Below are 12,325 nucleotides of genomic sequence, written 5' to 3' on the forward strand. Positions count from 1 at the left end.
CGACGACTTAGCGTCGTCGAGTCCAGGACCTACGTCGAGTATTGCTTCCAAGTAACTGTTTATCCAGTCGTTACCCGCCATTGCGACTGAAGGTTGATTGATTATTGTGTATGTGTGTGAGATATGAAGATGAAGATGAAGATGAAAGTGAATTAGTGACGGTGTTGCAACGAGATTAATATGAGAAGAGGTGGTGTGTTGTTTGTTGTAAACACTACACGATCTGATAACACGCAGGCAGATGATGAAAGAGAGAGAAAGAAAGATATATAGGGGGCTGAGATATAGGGAGGTGTATCTCTCTAATTAAGTATTTATTAATCATAAAAATAAATAAGTTCTGTTATTTTAAAAAAATATAAAAATAAATTAAAAAAATCAGGTATGATATTTTAATTGTGATTCTTAAAAGAATGAAATTGCGTGTAGCTTAACATACTATATAATAAATCTAAAAGATTCATTGATGATGATAAACCGAGTTGCTATAAATGCAAGTGCCTACACAAGCCTTTGCGGCTATATTGGTTTTTATTGAAGTTGTTTTGAAATGAACCAAAGTCACCATTTTTTAAAATGATCCATACGTATTCGATGATTGTCTCATGTCAAAACAGAGTGAAACATGTGATATAATTGTAGTCCAAAATGCGACAAACACAATTTGGTAATAGGACTGCATGTCCAAAAGGTGTCTTCACATTAAGCGCAACATGTGATACAAATTTTGTATACAAAGAAGTATTTTCAATTTTGTAAACACATTTTAAGGTCTCATTTACCTTGTAAATTAATGTATTAGACAAAGTAAATGGTTTATGAATTATAAATTTTTCACGTTTCACGACTTATAAAATGTATCTTCTTCATTTTCACTATGTGTACTACACATGGTGGATAATATGAACTTAATCTAATTTTTCGTGTAACAATGTTTAAAAGATAATGATCAATGTGCATATAGACAATAATCAATAGTATAATGTCATCAGATTACATATATGCACACCTAAATATATACTTTATGAAATGTTGAAAAACCACAACCAATCCAATAATTGATTATATTTAGCATAAATTCTTCTTGAATGGTGATCATAAACGTTGCATTTATACACCTTTAAATAGTTAATAAAATCCATCTAACGATACTATAACCCAATTGATAAAATGGTTTTGACTAATGGATAGTTAGGATGAATGAGATGAGATATTAGGAATTATGATGAAAATTTAGGCTATGAGTTAATGTAGGCTTGACACCTAAGCATCAACACTTTGTTTTATTAGTAGAGTAACATAAGGTTTGTTTTGTTGAAATTGATTATGTAATAAATGCTTATGAAATAAAAAAAAACAAATTTTACAGTTTCCAAAAAACAAAGAATTCGGTTTTATAACTTTTTAGAAAAAAATATAAATTACAGGACTCCAAATTTCTTTAGGTATAACTAATCATTGTTTCAATGGTTAAAAAGTTTTGTTTAGAATGATTACGTTTATAATTTTAAATTAAAGATACAAAATTAATAATCACATTAACTGAAAATTTAAATTAAATAGCATAATTAAAAATTTATATATATGAAGTGAGAAGTCTCGCATAATTCAAATTTCAAACTGAATTCATGAGTCTTTATTGTTAAAACATGTGTTGACATCTTTAATAAAAAGTAATGTATACATTGAGCAAAGTTATGTTTTAGGTTTTATATTAATATAAATAGTCATTAATGTATGCATTATATCTTAAGATGTAACTCATGGGTCAAACCATTTTCATCAATGACCCATGGATAGCATGGATTAAGGAGAAAAGAGATTAGAAGATTAGTATGGAATTTTAATCTAGGAATGAATGTGGTTATGACACCTAGACATCATTATTTTTGTTTATTAGTATTGTAAGATTGGCATTATGGTATATTGTAAACAAGATTCGCCCGAGATCAACGAGACTCGAGCCTCTTTTGGCATATATATAGCTTGAGTTCAATTCAGGTTCGACTAGCTTTTAATTAACGTAAATATATTTTATATTTGTTTTTATATATTTTTTCAATTATAACTATATGTATAACGTAATGTATATATTATACGCACTAATAGTTCAATAATATTATATTATATATATTATAATTAATAGGTTTGTTTAGATTTGCAAGTTAGCTCGAGCTCGTTTATGCTTGACTCGATTGAGGTTTTTCGCAAGCCGATCTCGGGTAGCTCATGAGCCGTTTGGCTTGTTTTCACTTCTATTTTCTGGTCCAACAGCATGGGTGGGTTAATGATAGGGATAAATATGGTCTCAAGATTAAAACGTGACTCAGTGGAGTTTTCCTAAAATGGTAGGTTTTCTCCTTAATAGTGTTTTCATGGTGAGTCAGATATGAATCGTCAAAATTAGTATGAATAATTGACATGTATGTCTTGTCAAAAAAATGTCTATTCAAATATTTGGGTAGCTCCAAACGTTACTAATACATAATAATTATATATTTATTAGTTTTTATTGGGATTTGTGAAATTCGTATATATGAAAATGTGTCATAATCTTGAAGTTGGTACCAGATGGATGACTCACTGGTTAGCATTAACATGTATGTATATAATAATATTTTCTTTATTGTTATGTGATTGTATATTATTGTATTAAACTTTTGTCCTTATACAAAGAATATTCCAGTTTATGTGCACGAATATAATCAAGTTTAAAATTTGATATTTAGAGAGAAAGCAAACTCGTGCGTAACGACAGTGGTATGACTTCGGCACCATATTTAAATACTTGGGTATTAGAAACTTGCGGATTGTTTGTGTAACTTCGTGAAACTTGAGAGTTAGTGTGTTAAAATTTGTGGAATTAAATAATTAATTGTATAATTAATGAAACTTAACTGTTACTGTATAAAAAAGGTTGTAGGGTTAATTGTGGCGTATATCATACGTAAATGGGTTGTAGCACGGTTTTCAAAACCGCATTTTTTTGTGTTGTGTACAATTTGGTGTATAAAAGATAGTAAAAATATAAATATGAAAAATCAGATGTATGAAATAGATAAAAGTTAATATAAATATACAATGTAATAATGTATTCTCTCATAAAAACCTTGTACTTATTATTTATGAAATTCATCTTTACAGCATGTAATGTATATTGATAAATAAAATAATTAAAACGCTCAATACTTTTTATTTGAACTCGTTCCTAAGTTTTATTTTATTATTATTATTATTATTATTATTATTATTATTATTATTATTATTTGACTAATATGTATTGATAACCATATCTTTGTAGAAAAAGGTTCTTCGTTGCGTTTGGTACGGAAGTGTTGCTTTTCGATTTAGCTTATGAAATTGAAAATGACAAGTGACAACAACTATCAAGTATTATATGGTGGGACCAAATATTTAAACTTTGCATTTTGTTATTTAATTTTATAAAAATAGTATTCTAAAGTGCTCGAAGGAGTGCACATAAATTTTAAATCATTTTAAAATATTACACATTAAATTTAACAAAAGTTTACCTTGGAAGGATTTATATAAATTTAATTTGGCAATTAAATATTTGAACTAAGGTTTATGAGGTTGTCAGCCCGGATCTCAAGCTTATCTAGTTTTCGTCCCACCGTGTGTCACGTAAAGAGTTTTGCCCATATGGTGACACAACGACTGTCAAGTGGCAGTCGACGGTATTGTCTTTTGGGGAATGCCCAAGCCTTGTGGATCCGATTAAGATAACATTGTCAGACCAGAGTAGCGGAACTCTCCAAATTGAAATTTACGGTGTCCTAAACACAATAAAAGTCTCCGTTTAAAAAAACAAATGCTTATCTTTTTTATATATTTTATCAATCATCTTTTCATTTATAAATAGTTTTTAATCATAACTATGTTCCATTTTTGTTGTTATTGTAAATGCTATCAATATTGTATTTTAAAATTATAATAAAATTACAAATTAAATTAAAAAAAACTTACTGTTTTAAATAGTTGTTTCATTATTATACGTGAGGCACAAAAAGACAATAATTAAAAGCCGATATCAATACTATAATTAAGCAATCGTTTCTTTCTAAAATTAGTTTCCAATTAATAAGGTATTATCATACGAAAAATATCCATCCGACGACGCAAAGCTTCCTGTAAATTGTTTATGGATACATTACCGATTAAATCTATATATTTATGCGTGTACGAACCCTCACACTCTTAAAAAAGGAATTAAACACCTAGAGTTTAGAAAAAATATGTAGCGTCGTCTTCCTATACTCTATAGAACTAAAGTACAAAATCTTTAACTAGAAATCAGAGAAAAATGTGGGTGCGCTACTTGAGGTAATTAGAAGTACCCAAACAAAGTAATAACATGCTCATTAAAGTATAAGAACATGTTTAGGTTCACTTGTTTATTAGGAAAGTATAAACAAGATATTTGTTCATTTAATTAAATCAATAGAAGTCAATATAGAGTTAGCTTCGTTTGATAGAGGTTTTTGCCTTTTAATTGGAGGTCATAGATTTATATAGAATGTTTGAAAGTATTAGAATTATTGAAACTTTCTTATAAAAATACTATAAAAAAATTGAAACTGTCAAATGCTATAATTATTTGTTTTGTTAGATAATTGTAATTCATAAAAATATAAAAAAGACTGATTTGAAAGTAAAAAAAGAAAATAAATTGACCACCATATAAATATATAAAACGTTTATAGTACTTATGTGACAATCATTAAAAAAACGTCTGCTTATTAATAAATGAAAATAAACATAACTTAAAAAATTCTTTCAAAAATATAATTGTAATTCATAAAACTTAAAAAAGGACTTATTTGAAAGTAAAAAAGAAAAGAAATGCCCACCATAATAAATATATAAAACGTTTATAGTACTTATGTGACAATCATTAAAAAAAACGTCTGCTTATTAAGAAAATAAACATAACTTAAAAAATACTTTCAAAAAGATAATTGTAATTCATAAAACTTAAAAAAGGACTTATTTGAAAGTAAAAATTAAAAGAAAATGTCCACCATAATTATATAAAACGTTTCTAGTACTTATTTGACAATCATTAAAAAAAACGTTTGCTTATTAATATATGAAATTAAACACAAATTAGAAAATACTTTCAAAAAGAGATTGGTCTAATAGGAAAAAAAAAAGAAGCAAGACCAAAAGTTCAAAAAAAGATATTTAAACGTTTACATTCTAAAACTCGTTTAAAAACTAATTTTTATTAAAAATATCCTCAAGACATAACATAACCATGTGTTCAGGTGTGCTTTTATACAAGAAAATGGATAGACCAAGTGTTCCATCATGTCATAATATATTATTTATGTGCCTCTCAAATTTACCTTTTTTTTTTCTTTTTTTATGAAAGCACTTTTCTGCAAAGCTAAAAGATTTAATAGTACATTATTTATTACTTTGTTTATTTATTTTATTTTGGATTAACAAACAAATAATTATTACCGAATATTAAAAATTTATAAGAGATATTGGTTTTTAATACTCCCAATTTTTACTCGTTGATCAATACCACTCCCAACTGTCGATTTGTTACATACCACTCCCAACTTTCATCATATTTGTTTTTGTCACTCATTCACTAACAGACCACTAACGACGTTAGTGGTGATGCTGACGTGAGTCCACCATTCCAACTTCATCTTCTTCCCCCAACCCTTCAAACCCAAATTTACCATCACCACTCAACTTATAAACCCAAATTCTCCCACCATTTTATAATATTTATAAATCGGTATGTATCATCCTCCTCCTATTGTGAAGAGATCCACCAAACAAGTCGTTTAAGAGACAACAATGGAGGAGTTTGACTGCAACAAATAAGAGAGAGTGGATGAGCAAGGTGGCACTAGGCGGAGAAGGAGAATGAACAAAGGCGGTAATTCTTGAGCCAATTTCGTTAAGATCTGTTAAACTATGGTCAGATATAAGAGCTGATCTAAAAGTTGGTTATAGTTAACAGAGACATGATGGTGGGTAACAGAGGTGGATATGAGGACGATGACGGCGACGGTGGTTAAGGGGATGAGAGTTTAGCGGCAAAGGCGTTGATGATGATAGGTTCAAGTGGTGTCGGCAGTAGGATGGTGGCAATGGTTGTACGTAACTTCGGTTTTGTGGGTGGTGGAGGGTGGCCGGAGTTGTGGTGATTATGGTAGTTGGAGTTGGGTTTTCTTAGAGAGAAAGAGGAAGAAGATGTGTGTGGAAGAAAATGAAAGCTTGGAGTTCTTGTGAGCATCATCAAATGCCAGCTCAGTTAAAAAATGACACGTCACATACCAACTCAGTTAAAAAAAAGTCACGTCAGCATCACCACTAACGACGTTAGTGGCCTGTTAGTGAAGGAATGACAAAAACAAATATGATGAAAGTTGGGAGTGGTATGTAACAATTGAAAGTTGGGAGAGGTATTGACCAACGAGTGAAAGTTATGAGTATTAAAAACCAATATCCCAATTTATAACACACATTGCTTCGTAATGAAAGAAAGATATTACATGAATTTAAAGCTTATATGTGATAGTGTAATATAGCATTTAACTATGTGACGGTTTTATGAAGAAATAGTCCTATGTTAAAAGTGTATATATAGACCACTACAAGATTGTTTATCTTATGATAATGCACGCTTTATTTTGACATAGTTATAAAGATAAATAAAGTCAATAATATAAGTATTAGTTTATCTTTCTGTATTTTATGCATAAAAATTTGCATCCTAAATAGTAAATAGTAATGCAAACATATCTAGCATTATAGCCCATAGGCCATAGTTCATAGATAAACTAAAGTTTTCCACTAATTTATGGGCTTATGCAAAAGCCCAAGTTTAGGCCCATCTCATCTTGGTTGTTCAATTGATGTACTTTTTAATTTTTTGTTATTATAATCATGTATAAGATCGTGAGACTCGTGATGGTCGCATAAATTAACAATGGAAAATTATAATCGGTGTTTAATCTACATTGCAAGGAGATGCCTGGGTTCAAATACCGACATGATTGGGTGCGGGACGTTCTTTGGGACATCTTAAGGCGAGCTGAGATATCAGCTAAACAGGAAGCCCCGTAAACTTCCTTACAGACCCCACGGAAGGGAGACCCACTCTACGACCGGCAGATTTGCTCGTCTTTGGTTGGGCCGGGGGAAAACACGCTTGTGTTGATCTCACAGGGGTATCTCCTTTAGCTGGTTTGAGGGATAATGGGTTTGTAGCTGGGCAAGCAATAAAAAGGGCTGAAACGAATAAGGTGGAGAAACATACTAAAGCCTGCGAAGAGAACCAACATGTTTTTGTCCCTCTGGCTTTTGATACCTTTGGCTTCTTGGCACCGGAAGCTATCCGTTTCCTAACTAGGGTCTAACGGGTTGTGCATAGCAGTGTGTCGACTCCAAAGGGGCAGGGGTATGTCTTTAGCAGGTTAGGGTTTGCAATTCAGAAAGGGGTGGCGGCGCAGCTTGTTGCCCGCCTACCTGCTATGTTGATGTAATATCTATGTTTTTACCATGAAATGAGAGATAAATTATATAAAAAAAAATCTACGTTACTTTGATAAATGACTAGTTAACTCACTATCGCAGTTTGTCCACTATGTACGCTTGATAACAAAGAAGCGGATCACGACTTTCTTATGAACACATATGCGTCGTCTGAAGTATGGAAAAGGATTTCTTGGTAGATTGGAGAAGACATAACTCGACTTTCATTAGCTCATTGAATGTTGGCCGAAACATTCGAGTCCAGCGCTTCAAGAAATGTGAAATAAGGTATATTCACGCTGTTATACTCGACTTTTTGAAGTTTGTGGAAAGTTCATAATATTTGGGTTTTTAATAAAATAATAAGGAGAAATGAGTTATCTATGGCATGCCAGATTATAACCACCGTCTGCGAGCTCAATTTTCATCTTTTTTTTTTTTTTAAATAAATGTCTCCATCAAATATACACCAACAAATATTACTCTGAATTTAAAATTCTAATTTTATTTTCTTGGATTTTTTTTATTTAATCTTTTGAAAATAGAAAGTAAGATAATATTATTGAAGCATTGGTCATTGGATAACCTATTAAATACTCTTTTATAGTTCACTACAATTCAACTAAACTTAAACCAAGTTGGATTTAACAATATGAAGAAAAGATAACTATCAATTAACATCAACCACTAATTTAACATATCAATAACATTTATTACTAAAGAAATAACTTATATTATATCCAAATCCACATTTTGATTTTTTTTATTTAATAAAATAACTAAAATAAATTGACCACATCTATAAAATTCCAAAAAGGATGATCTCAATCTCAATTGTGAACACCTAAATAAAACGTACCAAATTTTGTTCAATTTATTTTCATGATAATAAGAGCGTGACTTTATTTGTTGGCAGCTTCCTTGTTTTTCTTAATTTTGTAGTTTTTTTCTGCGTGCTGTAATCAATCAGTCAATCTATCAACCATCTTTCAAACGTTTAATTTTTCTGTCTGTAACTATATATATTAGTTTGTATTTGTTTCTTGACGAGTTGCTTCACAACTCTTACAGATCATGGCGTGTTGTTCTTATTGTTTATAACACGGACTTGAGACTTTAAGTTTGATGATTGAAATAATTGATCGGGTTGGATAGAATTCCATATATTATATTTACAAAAACTTGTAAACAAAAAACATGTTTATAAAATGATAACTCTCAATCTTCTTCTAATTAGTATTTTGTAATCTAAACTAACAACAATATAGAGTAACATTAACTCTCAATGTTAATCATCCAAACTATGACTTAATGACTAATAACAATCTATACTAGTGACGTGACTAATGACGTTCATAAATTTCACCTCTTTTTGCATGTGCTAGTCTAACTTTAACAAATTTAACTTTGTGTGTCCCGAATGAGCAATTGAATGATTTTTTTCTCAAATAGAATATTGTAAACTATATTGAAACGAGTAAACGCAAGTTAATAATACGTGGCGTTACTTCTTCACGAGGGCGAGATTGCACTTGAAAATGAAAGTAAAAATTAAGAGTTCACTAGACGTCGTTTAAAAAAAAAGAGTTCACTAGTCACATTATCTGTATAGATTATTTTCAACAAATGAGTTTACTAAAATTCAACTTACCTTTACTTCATATCTATAATAAAAATAACATGTTTTCCTATTTCTTTGGTTTTTTCTTAAGTCCTTACATGAACTTATTTTAGTATCGGGTTTAGTTGTGTTGTGATTTACAGTATACGTAACTATCCTACATAACCACATTATTACAAACCTCTCATTTGCAAGTTACAAAACCATGACGTACCATCTCTAGCATACCATCATCACTGCAAACTCACTCTACATCTTTATCTTGGAAAATCCGTCTTTACACACTAAAAATATTATTAAAAAAGTGGTGATCCATTGCACATGACCTGCTAAACATTTTTTAAATATTATAAAACAAATAAATATATTAAGATGTCACATTAGAATCCACTTCAATTCAACTAAAGTACTAAACTTACCCTTTACAAACAAGTTGGGTTTAATAATATTACAAGAAAAGATAACTGTCAATTAACATCAACCACTAAATTAATACATATAAACAATATTAATACCAAAGAAATCACTTATACTTAGGGTGTGTTTGGGATTCCTTATTTAAGTTCAAAAGGACTTTATGTGAAAATGAATTATAAACTTATGACTTTTTGAAAAGAAGTTTGTATAAAAGTGTTTGGATTAACTTATGCTAATAAGTTGTTTTTTAAGGAATTTTTGGGAATATTATACCTTTAAGTTACCCTTTAAGTTAATAAGTTGGAGAATCATAACTTTTCAAAACCCTCTTATTTTGCCTTGGCCATAAGTTAAAAACCATAAGTCCTTATGGTTTGCCAAACACCTTTTACACATTATTAACTTTTCAAAAAATTTATAAGTTATAAGTTGCTGTAAATAAGGAATCCCAAACACCCCCTTAGAGGTGGACAAATAAACCGATTAACCAAATCAACCCTAAATTCAAATCAAACCTAATTATGTAAAAACAGGTTTGGACCGTAAGTTCATACACTAAATTCATCGAGTTGTTCCACACAAAAACAAAACAAAACAGTCGGTGATTGATTAATGTTGGTGGTCCTTATGTTCTAATCGTTCTACAGTTACTTCTTACTTGGTGTCGCTTGTACATGGATCGTGAGTGGGAGCTTAGTTTCCGTCTCTGGGTATGCGACCTTGATTGTTGTTGCATATTCAGCTTGTTTGTTGCAGCTGTGACGACTGCTTTCTTGTAATTTTCTTCACCAAAATCGGTTAATCGAATCGAAGCCAGTCAAAATCCAAACCGAACCGATCAAAATCAAAATCCGAACCGAAACCGACCGTAATCTAGTCAAAAAACCGGTTTTAATCCGAACTGAAACCGATCATAAACCGGTTTTTACTTTTGTTGACTAAACATAACCAGTTTTAACCCAAACCGGTTTTAAGTTTTAAACCGGTTTATGAACCTCTATCCGAATTCCGAATCCAATTATTTTGATTATATTCCTTAACAAAATAACAAAAATAAATAAAATAAATAGACTAAATCTTACTATAATTCCAAAAATGATAGACCACCAAATGTGAACACACAAATAAAGCATGCCATATTCAATCACACACTAATGTTCAATTTTGTTTTTATTGCATCATAGCATGACATTATACATTGGCAGCTTCCTTAAATTCCCAATCTTTTATATCTGTCTTCAAAGCTTTTAACTTGTATTTATTAATCAGTCAATCATTCAATTTTCTTTCAAAGGTTTGATCTTTCTTTCTACAGTTTATCTTGACTTGAATTTGAATTAGTTTCTTAACAAGTTGCTTCACAAATCTTGTTGTTTTGAGTTTTGACATATGGGTTTGAGTTCATGATTGAAATAGGTAATTGGGTTGGATTAAATTCTTGGTTTTGTAAATCTTGAAAAGGGTATTAAAGAATCATCAATTTAGGTCATTTGGGATGTTAATGTTTGTAACCTTTTAATATTGTGTATTGTTTTGTGGCAGTTAAAAGAGGTTTCAAAATTAGGGTTTTGTTTGTTTGTTGTGTTTATAATACTTTATATCATGGGTTTGTTTCATATGTGGATGTGATCCATTTATTTTGATTATTTTGGGGTAAATCTTGAAACTTTAAGGTTTCTTGAAATAGTTAGTCTAAATCAAGAATCTTGGAATTTGTTGAGTTATATGAGCTTCAAAGTAATTTCACACAAAGATTCTCAATCAATCATCTTTTAAAGGTTTGATCTTGAACTTGAGCTGCCTCTTCACAAATCTTTACCGATCGTGGCATGTTGTTCTTGTTGTTTTATCACGGTTTGAGTTCATGATTAAAATAGTTAGTTGGGTTGGATTAAATTCATGGTTTTGATTTGAAATTTGGGTGTTTGGTTTGCAAATCTTGAAAAGGGTATAAAAAAATAATCAAATTTTATAACTTTAAAACATTGTATATTATTTGGTGTGATCCTTTTAATTTGATTATTAGGGATAAATCTTGGAACTTTTAAGGTTTCTTGAAATAGCAAGTCTAAATCAAGAATCTTGAAACTTGTTAATAGTTGTTTATGAGCTTCCAAGTAATTTCCATAAAGATTCTTTTGCACCTGCAACTCTTATCTCAGATGTATAATTTTTGTTTTCTGATTTTGTAATTAGGTTTAATCAATCAATCATCTTTTAAAGGTTTGATCTTTTTGTCTATAGTTATCTTAACTTAAATTTGAATCTATTTATTGAGGTTTTTAGTTTACAAATCTTGAATAGCTTAAAATACCAAATCTAAATCAAGAATCACAGTTTTTTTTTATTTTTTTATTTTTTGGTATGAGCTTCCAAGTAATTTTCATAAAGATTATAATTTAGGTTTTCTGATTCTGTAATTAGGGTTTCAAAGACTGCTGGTTGACTTCATGGTGACTGTGGCATAATTTCTGAGAGTGTGAACAAGACAACTCATGATTCTTGATCCAAAATATCAGAGATATTAAAAAATTACAACTTTGTCATCAAGATTCTTTCATTTTCCTCGGTTCAATGAACCAATAAGCAACTTGCTGAATTTAACAATGGCCTTCAAAAAAAGATCTAAATTATAAAATCATGATTTAGATCCTTTTCAGGTATATAATCTTTATTATTTATGTGATTTGTTTTTTTCTATTTATGGGTAAAAATTGGATTTTTATGCTTAGTTGTATTATTATGCAGATGGTTTATACTTTATAG

The sequence above is a fragment of the Bidens hawaiensis genome, unplaced genomic scaffold (assembly GCF_021521415.1).
Source record: "Bidens hawaiensis isolate Kalapana, Puna unplaced genomic scaffold, B.hawaiensis_p1.1 tig00006387_1, whole genome shotgun sequence".
NCBI classification, from domain to species: Eukaryota; Viridiplantae; Streptophyta; class Magnoliopsida; order Asterales; family Asteraceae; genus Bidens; species Bidens hawaiensis.